This window comes from Pseudopipra pipra, chromosome 1, assembly GCF_036250125.1.
Source record: "Pseudopipra pipra isolate bDixPip1 chromosome 1, bDixPip1.hap1, whole genome shotgun sequence".
Taxonomy (NCBI): domain Eukaryota; kingdom Metazoa; phylum Chordata; class Aves; order Passeriformes; family Pipridae; genus Pseudopipra; species Pseudopipra pipra.
This window is the reverse complement of record NC_087549.1, coordinates 138,616,435-138,630,625: the sequence shown is the minus strand read 5'-3', so window position 1 is coordinate 138,630,625 and position 14,191 is coordinate 138,616,435. Positions and strand designations below refer to the sequence as shown.

Here is a 14,191-nt window from a genome sequence, read left to right as displayed (position 1 = left end):
AAAGAATTAGTGTGAATAATTCTTGCTTTTGATTTAACAGCTTCAAAATCATAACTTGAATAAATTATACTGAACACTGTGTTTCCTCACTTTCACCAAGTTTAAGAACAAGCCCCTGCAGATAAATTGTTTAGCTTCCACTTCTATTATTAAAAATATATTAAATAGAATGATTTAAATTGTTCTGTTCTGGGTGATGAATAATGTTTTATTACATCTCACTGAAGTTGAGAAAGCTGATAATGATTTAGCCTCATATTTCAGCAATAAATTGGACTGACCCTGGAATACGTCTGGATGCCCAACCACCTAGACATTTTATCATACCCCTCACCATTAAAAAACACCACAACTTACAACTTGATCCAAACCTCTAAGATGGGAATGTACCCTTGAACCACTAGGAAAAACTCTTTGAAATACTTCTGTTGTGCTCAGCGTGACAGTTCACTCCACTTCTGCTCAGATTTTGGCTAACCTGGCTCCTGGTAAGACCTTATGCATGCTGGGAGCAGTCAGTACTTCAAAGCAAGAGCACCAAGTAGACTGACAGGTGGCCTGAAAATGCTCAAGACCAATTATGCACCATCATCACTGGCAAATCTGTCTACTATTAGCTTTCCTACTGCAGTTTCCCCAGAATCTGCTAACTTATAAAAATGTATAGGACCTCCAAGCCGGAGGTGTAAAAAACCGTGTTCAAGCTGGAAGGTATAAAACACCAGCTTACCCCAAAAGCTTTTGAAGCCAATCCAACAGCAGCTGGACTGCTGAGGCTCTCCTGCTCCTTGGTGTGATACAGGAGACACCTGCACTGTGACTGAGGAGCAGGGATAAGCAGCCTCTTACCCCCAGCTAGGTTTTGTTCTTTTGTGTTTGCTCATAAGTTCATGAGTTAAGTTATGGGTTATAAGTTATGAATACTTATGGCTTGAATGGTGAATAAATTAAATCACGTGATAGACTGACCTGCTAAAAAGGGGATTGAGCCCTGTTTGTTGTGTTTGTTACAGTTCTCATGAAATAAAGTTTAAATCAGAGAGTACACTGTCCTGTAAATTTGAGAGAGCCAAACAGACTGTGACACAGTGATCAAATTCAGGGTATTTGGGGCAGGGAAAAAATAGATTTGGAGTTCCAAGACAATAACCCAATGTAGTTGGGGGGTTTTTTGTTTTGTTTTGTGTTTTCTTTTGTTTGTTTGGTTGGTTGGTATTTTTGGTTTTGATTTTTTTTTCTCTGAGAGGGGGATCTAGTATCAGTCATAAGAAGAAACTGGGTGAGAATTCTTATGAGCCAGTCCTATATAATTTTTTGCTTCACATCAAACATACACACCCTATGCAGGAGACCTCAAGCCACGTATTAGAGATACCCAGAGATGCCCTGTTCAGCATCCATGCTGGCAGACCACTGCATTCTCCATCATTTTCAGTATCTAGTGAGTTTGGAAAGGGAAGGGGAAGGCTCATGAAGAACGCAGTATATTTCCTGTGGACTATCTGATTGCTGCAAAGGCAATTCAATTAAGTACATTTATCACACCTAAAGCTTCAGACACAAACCAATTGTCCTGTGGAGGCTTTACAGTCAAGGCCACAGAACATTACAGACAACACCATCAAGTGGGAATAAGCTTATAAGTTTGCATTGAAAGCACAATGGAGCCTTAATTTCACATAGAATATTACATGTTAATCCAATATTTTTACTACTGTTTCATACCACCTAAGTGTGCAACTTCTCTCTAAACCTTTCCTCCCAATAGTTTCTGAATGGACCTTCATCCCACTTGGATGAAAAGATATTCGTTTCCTCCATAAGGAGCTAACAAAACAAGAGAGGCACCTTGCCTCATATTATTCATCTTTCTCCACAAAGGGAGACTACATGATTAGCAAAGCAGACACATATTCATATATAACTACAGCGAATCCAGCATCTTGTCTCCTGGCTACCACAATCTTAAAGTTTTGAAAACTGGAACCAGTTCAAAACAGACTGAGGTCATCTTTTGTTTTATTCGTCCACATCACTCTCTCCTTCACATTGCAAACATCACTTGTGTCTAAACAGATACCTCCTGCACATATCCTACCCTGTAATTTGCCAGACATCTCCACATGTGCCATGACTGGTAGATGTCAGGTGCCAGGAACACTAGCTCACATTGCCTGTCAGGTCTGTTACCTCTCTGTATGTGACACTTGCACTCCCTCAGGTTGTGAAATTTAAGTCTCTTGCCTAACAGATGCCAGAAAAAATAAACACCCTAACACCTAAAACCCCAAACAAAAAAAAAAACCAAAACACAAACAAACAGAAAAAAGACTGATAAGGTTTGTTATATCCAATAAAAAAAAAAAACAAACCTCACCTCTCTTTTTCACCACCTTTATCACCTTTATCCAATATCTAACTTAGAAGTTCTTTGGTCTGGTACTGATCACAAAGCAGAGTGAGACCCTGAAATGCTTAATGTAACAGCACAATAAAATCCAAAACCACATTTCTTCTTATTTCATGAGTTTATGCCACACTGGCAAATACTTAATAAGAAAGTTAAAGGTATGGAATTCTCAAAACAAGCCAAGAGCATGAGGTTACAATATGCCCTTCATCATACTAGCACCTAGAAATTTCTGGCTAAATGTCCAAATAATTTGATCATTCAACTTAGAACACGGATTGCAGCTCAGATTCTCAGCTTGTATAAATGCAGCTGTAATGAGTAATTTAGGCAGTATATTATCTTATCCATCATTCAAAGAGTAAGTTTTGCTCTGGAAATTCCAATATCACTCCCAATTAATTCTGGGGGGATATTTGGCCTCTGATTTCAATGATGATACAACCTATATCTGAATGGGAACTATACTCAAATCTAAGCTCAATGTGAGCAGATTATCTAGTTTGGCAACTAGTTAAAGACAAGTGTTTGGAACACAACAGGGTGGGTTTTTTACTGAATTTGTCAATAGCTCAATGCACTTAGCATTATAATTTCACGCATGTGTCTATCTGAATTATCCTCTTTGACTGCACATCAGTTGGCTTACTACTTTCCCAGTGTGTTCCCAGAACTAAACAACTGTCCTTCCCATCTGCAAGAAACCTTCCATAAGGGGGAAAAAAAAAATCTCTTTGGTCCCAGCTGTGGTAGATGAACAGTAAAAATCAACGAGCTTTTCTAATAGTCAGTCCATTTCTTTCACTGTTGTGTGCTTACGTGAGTAAAAAAGACACAAGTCACATCAGCTTCGGTGGGCTTCATCTAAGTTGGTGTGTAGAATACACATACTGGAACCTAATCTAGATGCTATGATTTCAATTTAGTCAGTCAAAGCAACCAAAATGATTCACCTGACCAGCTTAGTATCTATCTTAGGATAAAACACTTGGTCTTCAGACTCTGTTGATTCTACTGGCTAAGTTTCCATTGACTATGAAAGGAACCCAGTTACACATCTTCAGTTGCAGACACGTTCGATGAAATTAATTCTATCCTACTTAAATGCTGGAAACAAAGAGTTATAGCTTGACAACTGACAAAACGAATATCAGCCCTACGCTACAGTTGGGAAAACTGCAAGCCAGTCACATCTTATGACCTGAAAGCTGTCAGGCAACTTAGATGTTTTCTGATGATACACAGAAAAGGCAAGAAGCATGCAATGACATTGCCAAGCAAACTTTGAATTCAACAACGAAACCCTAAATTAATGTGAATGCAGAAATAAATGGTTACTTAAAGCATTTGGTGGCAAGGAGCAGTGATAAATTTAACCTAGTATCAGACAACATATTCAAAGTATATATTTCAAACTTAGGGCTGTTCAAGAAAGAAACTGATCCAATTTTGAGGCCACTTTTTAGTGTTTACTCTCTGAAAGGGTGGGTAACTGCTTCTTCTGTAGACACTTTTTCTCTTTGCTGATATCCAGAGACAACTTTCCCAACAAGGCAAGACAGCTTTCAGAGACACTTGATGCCTCTGGACTCCTTGACCTTTGTAAAACTTCTACATGCAGTAGAGAAACAGTACTGTGTGGTATTGGTACCTGATCTCCTTCTACTGATAAATGCATATTGGGTGTCCACACTGACATTTCATCTGCTGATTATTATTCAGCTGATCATGACATTTTGACTTGCTGCAGACTGAATTGGCCAGCCCTGCTCATGGGAGGCTCCAGCTCTTCACTCTCTGAACATTTTCAGGGGACATGGATGCAAGAGATCTACTTCAGTGTTGGGTTCCACCTTGGTTTTCTTCCATTCCCTGCCATGCACCACAACAGTCAAAGTCCCACTGCATGCTGAGGTTTACAGTTCTCAGGAAACTCCATTTGAGGAGGGTTTTTTTAAGAAATAGGTTAAACGATCAGCAAGGGCTGTAAGCATTCAATCCAATCTTGTGCATAGGGGCTACCCACTGGATGACAATCCTTCAGAGTTTAAATGTGACACCAGTACAGCACCCCAGCTTTTCTTAAGACAACTTTTAGTTAGAGGGTATGAAAAGAACATAGAAACGAAATGCTAAATTTAATTACTGTAGTCAATTGTAAAAGCTCTGATATTTTGAAAACAAATGAGAGCTAAAGATTTTTTTGGCAATTGTCATCCAACAGATAATGCAGGGGTATTACAATCACGAAAACAAGATTAATAACAGAAGGGGGAATGGTTCATTATCAAATTGTATTTGGACTTTGTGCCACCAGAAGTAATGAACTGACACTAGTAATCCATGAACTGAATAATATCCAGCTCATTTTGTGGCTCCCAGAAGAGAGGCAATGCAAGTGATGAGAATAATTTTTCACTGACTAAACACTAGATCAATATATTAGCAAATAACTTAGCTTTCAAAGCTAAAGCATCACTCAATTTTCCTATTTTAACACAGTAAAACTTTATAAGGCCATAAAAATCAATATGTGCGACCTCACTCAGTCCTTATTTTTCAGAACTTCTAACCGTAGCGAAGTGGCAACTCAAAATTAATTTAGCAGCTGTATCAATGAGTTTTGGCAGGGCTTGATATTAACGTGATATAGTCATTTGATAGCAAGATAAGGAAGGCATTATAGACAACAATGCTACCACTTAGCATTATCAAGTAAGAAGTTACGGGGTGTGGGTGTACACTGGGCACAGTAAGAGTTCACGCGTGTCCTGCCGAGGCCACGGTCACGCCGCAGTCCCGCGCGTCCCTCGGGCGGGCACGGCTTTGCCCTGCTCCGGGAGCGCCCGGCTGGTCCCACCGCGGGCACGACGCGCTCCAGGCATCGCTCCCGACTACTCCGTACGCGTTCCTTACCCAGAAACTCACTCACAAGAAAAGAAAAAAAAAAAAAAAAGAAAGAAAAAAAAAGTAGAAACAAGCAGGATTCACCTGAACGAAAGAGCGCAAGGGCCAACCCGCACCCTCACATACCCAGTGCCGGGACCTCCCGGCTCCGAAGAGCCCCCGCCCGCCCGTCCCGTCCCGTCCCGTCCCGTCCCGTCCCGACACCGCGGCGGGAGGCACCGGCCAGTCCCGGGGCCGCACCACCCTCAGGGGCCGGGCCACCATCCCGGGGGGGCCGGGCCGTCCCGAATCCTCGGCGAGGCGTGGCCCCATGGAGAGACCCTGCTCAGCCGCCGGCCCCGGGTCTACCCCGCCTGCCCTGCCCGCCGCTCCCCGGCCGGGGATTACCCGCAGCGAAACCTCCGGTCTCCGCAGAGCCAGCCCCGCAGAGGGGGCCGGGGCTGCGCCACCGCCGGCGGCCGTGCCTCGGGTTCGCCCTCCTCCTCCTGCGGAAGGCCCCGGCCCGGCTGCGGTCCTGCCTCGGGGTCAGCGGCGGATGAGCGCTTTGCCCCGATAATCCCCCGCAGGCGCCGGCAAAGCCGGGAGGGCTCGGCCCGCCCCGGGCAGGGCGCGGCGGGGGCGCCGGGGCGGCCCGGGCTCCCCTCCCGGCGGGGGAGCGGCGGCTGCGGAGCCGCCCCGGGCCACAGGCACCGGGAATCCCAGGACACGGCCACCGGGGATCCCGGGCCGGCCGCCTTCGGAGCCGGGTCACAGCCCTCGCACCCTGATCCGCCCCACGGGGATTACACGGCACCGGGCGGCCCAGAGAGGCCGCGGTCCTGGCACGGGAGAGCTGCGGCTCGTGGCCCTGGGGCTGCCCATGGCTGCGCTGCCCTGAGGAAACCTAATGGACCTACCGCTGAATATAATTCAGATCTGGTGCATGCCCCGAGCTCTCGTTATTACCCGTTTCAGGGGGGTGACTACACAGTAGCAGCGCAACATAGGTGTAATAATAGCAAGGTGAAGTTGCAAGACAAAGTATTCAAAAGTTGGGAATTGGATGAATTTTATTAGTGCAGCTCCTATGTGGTACAAGAGGACTTTAATTATGCTGCTTAAGTTTTCTTTGGAAGATCCCTTGCACATTCACTGCAAAGGGGCAGCCAAACTCAGTCAGCACCAGGGATCGTGTACCTTCGTTGGAGACTTCTGCTATTGCATTGTTTGTCTCTCTATTTTTCTAATAGTATTTAAATCTTGTTTTTGTTTTCAGACAGGTCTGACATTAGGGGAGCTGTTTCAGAGCTATCTATGTTCTATGTCTTTCCCAAAAGCAGAGTAGACACCAGGTAGGTAGTTCATGGATGGCCTTTCCATGTGAATGTGTCTGTAACAGGAAAGGCTGCTTATTCCATCCCAGGCATCAAACAATTCGCATGGACAAGAAACCTTATAAAATTCCTCACTGTAGGAAAATCATCAATAGAAACTTCTTAAACCCCAAAGCTAAACAGCCAGGAGCCAGATATATATAAGGACGAGAAGCCTCTTTAATTTCCTTCATCAAAGCACTAGTACTTTATTGTATGAAAAGATTTTTAGACAGTGTGCTGCATTGTGCACACAGACATTTATGAGGGAGAATTTAAGGTGCCATATAGCCTTTATTAACTCCTTTGTTGCTGGCTGTTCTGTCCTTTCATAACTGTTCCTCCTCTCCTGGAGGAGACCCTATAAAAATACAAAATGAGCTTCCTAGTTTTATAATCCCATTTTACTAATTGGAGTTGGAAGCACTGGCAAAATAGGGCCTCAGTTGTAAAAATATCCACAACAACACTCTGCAAAGCTCCCCCCTCCATGAGGAAAATTCTTACTGCTTTTTCCTGTGCTTAGGAGTGCCTGGCACCCCACTGTCTTCTGGCTGTGTGTCTGATGGATGGCAAATCACATGCAGAAGCATGACAGTCTAATTCTCTGATCATGCAGAAGTTTGACTCGGGTTTGATCAAAAAAAGGCTGAAAGCCTCTCAGTGGAAACCCAGGTACAAAAAGGGGATGGTGGGCACCCATACCTCTCCTCCCAGGCAGAGCTGGCATGCATCCGAGACGCTGAGCAAGGAGCTAAGTGCTTAGACACAGTCATAGGAACCAGAAAAGACAATAACTTAAGTGGTTGGTTGATATGTCCCCTTCCACTTCTACTGGTGCTGTCTTAAAACCACTGCTGCCCACCTTGTCTACATCTCAATATCTGTGTGCCAAAGTCACTGTCCCTTAGCTCTGAAAACCTGAAATTCCCTGTGAGCATTCCCTCTTCCATCGAAAGGGCCTCAAAGGCAAAACCCTGTGATAGTACTCAACAAACTAAGTCAATTTGGAGTGTTGTACACACTTGTCTTTTATATTAATTAATTATTCAGGTGACCTCGTCTGTGAAACTTAAAAAAACTTCAATTAGATGATCCTGAATGATGTGTAAGTAATGGCAGCCTGTGGCTGCAGAAAGGGTCCTAGTTTAAACTAGAAGTCACAACCAGCCTCCAAGGCCTATGAAGGTAGGCACTGTTTGAACAATCAGGGAGTTTCAGTCCTTAGGGAATGACAATTTTCATGTCAAATAGACACTGATTGTGCTGAAAAACTTAGGCATGAAATGATTAAGTCACATTTGGTGTCATGCAGCCTAGCCATACTCCTATTTTCTGTTTATTTTCTCTCCTTCATGTCCTTTCTCCATCTCAACGTCTTGGCTTTTGCCCCTCATTTTCCCCAAAATTATTGTTTTGCTTTTATCTAGGAAGCCTTTCAGATGAGATTTTAAAATTCCTGAGTAAGTACTAGTATATTCTTTCTCTCCCCGCAAATGAATCTGAAATAATTAAAGACAAATATTACGTATTGACAACATCCATATATGTATTAAAAGATGCATGAAGTGTCATCATCTCCGGCTGTACCTGGTATGAGGATAAATTACCCTTAATGCCATAAGACAGCATCTATACTACACTATCTTTTTAACAGACTGTGATTAGACTAGTTTCAGACTCTCTCCTTGCTTTTCAACATACTTTTTAACTTCATTAAAAGTATTGTGGGTGCAAGTCCAAAAACTATTTTTAAATTACTGTGTGAGAAATATGAAAGCAGTATGAACAGATACCCTTTCAAAGCATCTTCAGTATTAGATCACACTAGACAATTGCTTTTAGAATAAATCTTACTCTTCATTGAAATATAATGGACCATAAACATACATCGGTAGAATGGACCTCTTTTACTTCAGAACTGATACATTCAGACTTCTATATTCTTAGAAGCTTCTAATGACAAAAAGGGGGAAGATGCTCTTGTGATTAAGGCACCAAATTAAGACTATAATTTACTTAATAAAGTATTTTCTATATTGTGAAAAACCATACTACATCTGAACAAATTTAGGATCCAGCTGTGCAGGATACCATGGAACCCCCTACAAAAAGAGGTCCTCGGCTGCTCGGCTCCAAATTCTGGGCAGAGCTGAGCCATAGAGGGCTTGTGGGACCTAAGGTACATGTTCCCTCTTTTCATCTATTTTATTTTCTTTGTAATTGATCTTTTAATAGTATTATACCCATAAGGAGGTGTTCTGATGTCTAACTACGTATGTATGCAAATAACAAGTGATGCACAAAAAGATCAGCAGATATATAAAGGATAACTCAAGAAAATAAACAAGCATGTTTAACTACCATTAGAGAGACCACCACTATAAGAATCAAAGAACTTACCTCTCTGGGGAACTGCTTTTTGACCTCTCTGGCTGCTTAACTGAGCACAGCCTGTAGCAAATATAAGGAACTCCTCCCCTTTTGGTGTTTATTACAGAGAAGCAATACTTCCTGCAACACCTGAGTAAATATCCTCTAGGAAAATCACCACAGAATTTGTCTACAGCTAGCTTAGTATTCTTTTGATCATAAATACCAACCACCATAATGAATTACCAAAGATGTCCAAAAGCATAGTTGTTTATTGAATGCATAAGTTTCTCTGGAGCAACCCTGAGCTTTGCCAGATATTTTCTTCAGTTGATCAAAAGAGCTCCATAACCCCTTTGGAAGGTCTTAGATGCGTGATCCTTGTAATCACATTTAAGGGACTGGTTAGCTCAGGAGATTGTTAATAGGATACAAAACCTTTCACATCCAACCCAGATCAGTGCAGATGAAAAGCTGTGACTATTTACCAGCTTCTTCATGACCTAACCCAGTTCCTAAAAGAGAAATATTTGTATTACTTTAACTTCACAGAATGTGGTTTTCAGATTTTTTTAACTGCATGTGTAGTACGGAACATTTGACAAACAGGAAAATAATTAAAAAGCTCAGTGGTAATTAATAAATCCAATTAAAACTGCAGTCAAAAGAATTTTGAAATTTCCCTCTCCAAAACCGACTTCACAGTCTCAACAAGCCCATAAGCACAGGTGAGTATTTAGTAATCAAAAAGCAGAAACTGTGGGAAAGTAGAGTGATTTAGAAAACTGACAGTTTTTCACTAAGATGTTCCTGTATCAGATACTGTCATTAGACCCAGGAGCTGCAGATCTAGCACAAAAGTATTGCCTTTAGATGGTGATAGCCTAACTCATGCTTATTGATTCATACTCAGTAGGGAATAAAATTACAAAAGCAAACATATGCAAGGCATTGTGTTGAAATTTCACATCTGTTTTTATTTCACAGGGTTTGAGGTACCAAAGTTTTAGGGGTTTGCAGGTGTTGTTTTCCATGTAAGAAAGTTCAAAGTCAGACCCAGTTTGAACTGTTGTCTCAAACTAAATTTTTCAAAAGTGCTCTTAATTTATTTTTTTTTAATATTAGGGCAAGATGTATTGGAAAATTTGGGATAGAAAACCTTCCGCAGTTCTAAAAAAATTGCAGTAGAGAAGTTCAGGGACCAAGTGATAACTGTAGAGAAGATCTATGCTGCGAATTGTCTTCTAGTGTCAGCAGTTACTTGGAGAGTACCCTTATCCTTTTCTTGGAACACACTGATCACTAAAATAACCTTAAAGGATTTTGCTTACGTGCAGTGATGTCAACTAGTAAGAAGGTGTTGGGACATCCGAGGATTGCTACTTTCTGCATACCTGGGGGCAACATAAAGTGCCAGTATTGAAAATGTGCTGGTAAAGATCAGGGGTTGTAGTACTGCCATTTGCAAGTGTGCACAACAGATCCCTCAGTCATGGCTTGAAAATTGTGCGATTACAAAACTAAACTAAGCAATAAACAACACCAGTCACGTGGTGTTGGGTCATTTGGGTCATCTTGATCGTTATCTTGTTAATACAGCTGTTCCCAAACTAACTGCTTAGAGATTTCAGATTTGGCACTTTATAGTTTTTCACAACGTATCTTTTAGTCAGTTGTACAGAATGTCTCACATCCTGGAGTAGAAGCACCCGTGTTATGTTATGCTATGTGTATTTCTTTACAGTTGTATTTCTTCATAGCCCCTGAAGGTTTAGGTAATCAGAAGTCTGGCGTTAAGCAAAATACCCATTAAACCAATATCACTACTGACACTACTAAACACAAATGTACTGTGTTATATAAATAGGACTGTGAAGTAGTGAAGTATAAGCAGCATCACTGTATTGATAATTGAAGCAGTTAAATTTATGTTTGATATGTGCATGTATTTATTATGTTTGCTGTTCTTCTTGTGCTTTACAGAAGAGTTGAAAAAAACCCCAAACAAAACAAAAAATCCCAACCGAGCAGCTTCTTTCTATCAGATTATTTATACTTGTTTTCCCACCATGAATTAAAGACCTAAACCCAGAAGCTGTTCAGTAGAGAGGCTGTTGCATAATACCTGTACAGCATCTAGCACCCAGTTTCTGAGTTCATTGCATTCCAGGTCCTGCCATTTAACCATGTTTATTAATTAAGCAAATAGGGGTCTTTTCATATCAGATGATAAAAGAAGACTCAATGTTGAACAAGTATGTCTTTTCTTCTGCCTCTGAAGGGGTCACAGGGCACAAATGGAACTGTCAGCTAGCAATGATAGATGTCATTTTGTATGAGTGAAAAGGAGAGGGAATCTATCTTGATCAGCAGCCAGAGCACATAAATTTTTGTACAGAAAGTTACACATAGGTTGTACCTGAGCAGTGGGTCTCCAAAACACTTGCTCACTTTTCTTCTACCTGGCATGACTTTTTCAATCAGTGTTAGCTAGTGCAGAAGATTCTCCATTTTCGCAGTTCCCACAAACACCAATCACAATTCTTCAGTTAAATTTCAGGCACTAAAGATGTTATGGTTTACATAAGACCAACTTCTCTCAAGACTGTATCAGTTCCAGTAGCCTTGCCAAGAGTCACAGGGCACCAGCTCCTTAATCTGTGGATTAACTGGATGTTGAGGTTACGATTTCGAAAAATTAAGTTTCTAATCCTCATAATATATAAGGGACTGTAAAATTTTATCTAAATACTCAGCAACAATATGGAAAATAATGATAACCTAAGAAATTTCATGAGTTGCACTGGGCTATGTCTTTTTTTTTAATTAGCATTTTTTTTGTAAAGCCAATACTATGGTTTTGAATGGAAATCACTCATGAGGTTTGCCAATTTGAGGCTCAAGTTACTATTCTTAAAGTTTGGAATATCACATAATGTCCAGAATACTTCCAACAGATACACAGAATATGTCAAATATTCTTTGTTCTACTCATTTTTTTCGCTATTTTACACTGTTTCAGACATAGTGGGAACTTGCTGTCAGTCTAGATCATCCTTTCCGTGGAGCCAGAGGTAACAAGCACGTTGCCAGACTTCACACACTTCACAAATCCACACTTCATTAATCCCAAACAGTTGCAAAATAACAAACAAACAAAGAAAACCTGGAAAATTCTTTTTCTTTCAGACAAAAGAAGAGACAGATTGGTTGTATTGCACTAGCCCCAAAAAGAGAATGACAAAGTAATTGGAAAATAACCTGAAAAGCTTGTTTTGGACTTTTTCTCCATTATTCTGCCAGTATTATTATAAATTCCTCAGCCTCTTAATCCGGAGGCACACCACAAATGAGTTTTATAAACAGTTTCCTATTCGTGGGCCTGTCATTAATCTCTGAGGATGTTCCAAAGATAGCCCTGGGAGGATTTGGATTTGTCTTTTTCTTTTTAATCCAGTTAGGGAGTATAGCAAACAGTGACACAAACAGGATTACGTTTTGAAGGGGTCTATGGCTGGTTATGTGAGCAGCACAGACACAGACAGGCTGAGCTCTAGTTTCCTGCTCTGCAGTTTGCTGTCTTCCCAGCTGCTCCTCCTCCTCTTTTCTGCTTGATTGTAAACACATTTGAAAAAGCATATTTATCTTGGAAAAAACCCACAAACAACCTGATATAAAGAAAGAAAGAAGGAGGAGGGAAGCTATGTGCCATCTTGATTTTAAACTTCTTATTTTTCTTTGTTTCCATGCTTGTGTCCCAGAGCTCTACCAGTTAGCTGGATGTATCATTTCCAACACTTCATTCTCCTGAATGATGAGACAGCTTTGTCATCTCATCTGTTAGCAGGAGCAGGAGCAATTCTCCGCTGCTATCACAGAGTACTCCCAGCATTTCTGTGGTGACAGTTTTTTAGAGGCAAATTATCATTAGGACTTTTCTAGCTAACAAACACTTTCTGAAATAAAACCATGGATTTTTTAAACACTGAAGGTAATTTAAAACACTGAAGTGAAATACAGAATGTACCAGTTTATTGTCCATCTCAGAATACCTTCAAATCAAGACAAAGAATTTAAAACAATGAAAGGCTGGTAAAGTATCAATAATTCTGCATTCCTGGAAGTATTAATTGCATACTGATTATTGTAGCTAGTGTGCTAAATGGTCCCAATTGCTCTATCCGTGATGATCTTGCTCATTATTTGTACCATCCCAATTTCTCCCATCAGCTACAAACTTTATCAGAAAATATTTTTGCTTCCCAGCTATTGTCAGGAAAAAAATTCTTTTGGGACCAAGACAGATTGATACAGACTTCCATTAGAAACATGCCTGGTTTTAATTTCGTGTTTAATTTTGAGACCTACAAGTAGCCAGTTTCCAATCTGTCAAATGGTGGTGGAGTGGTTTTATAGGTTCTTAGGACTAATATATGTTATCTAGAGTGATTGGCTTTGATATTTCATATAAACTGTTATACTCAGCAAGGGTCCACATTTAAGAAGATATCTGATAATATATTCTGTCAGAAACACTCATAAGACAATCAAAACCCCCTTATTTTTTACTGACTAGTGTCCTAGTTCTCAAATGCATCTTATCTGTACTATGCTATGATCTGTATTATAAAAAAAATTAAAATAAATGTCACAGAATGCATTTTATAAGTTTATGTATAATTTCTACATTAGGTAGTACGGGCTTTGTTGCTTACATACAGTTATGCCTCAGATGGTATCTGACATGGTTTAATATGAACTGTAAGTCACAACATTATGGCAATGTAAATCATTTGGAGTAAAGAAAATTACTCAATGAGCTCTGAAAGTTTCAATAAGCAGGATTTAAATTAAATGAAAAAGCCAACATTCAAAGCCCCAAAGCCAGCAGTCAAAAAAAAGCCAAGCCAAAAGTTTTCTCCTTTACATTATCTAGATAGGAAAGAAGACTGTACTGTGTGTGTTTGTTAAATAATACACCTTTGCAAAGCTGAGGTAAACTTATCTGGCTGTTCTTTAAAACATTTAAGTTGCAATTAGTATAATGGTCCAGCAGTTGCTGTGTCTAGCTGCTTTTCACTGCCAGAGTTAGATCTTTAGCTTGTCTTTTAAAGGGTTTGCTAAGGAAACCTGCAGAGGAGCCGTAATG

The 14,191-nt window shown here is 40.7% G+C and overlaps 1 protein-coding gene across 4 annotated transcripts in view; it reads right to left on the bottom strand.

Annotated features, from left to right (window-relative positions):
- The window catches only part of MYO3A (myosin IIIA), a 119,799-nt gene extending 113,885 nt beyond the window's left edge, over positions 1-5,914 (bottom strand). For 3 of the 4 annotated variants that reach the window (XM_064635820.1, XM_064635843.1, XM_064635828.1), the window contains exon 1: positions 5,705-5,904. The gene's annotated coding sequence lies outside the window, so the exon portion shown is untranslated. Of the gene's footprint in view, positions 1-5,704 lie in introns of all 4 variants that reach the window. The other variant, XM_064635835.1, reaches the window with a different exon arrangement.
- Positions 5,915-14,191: the final 8,277 nt, after the last annotated feature.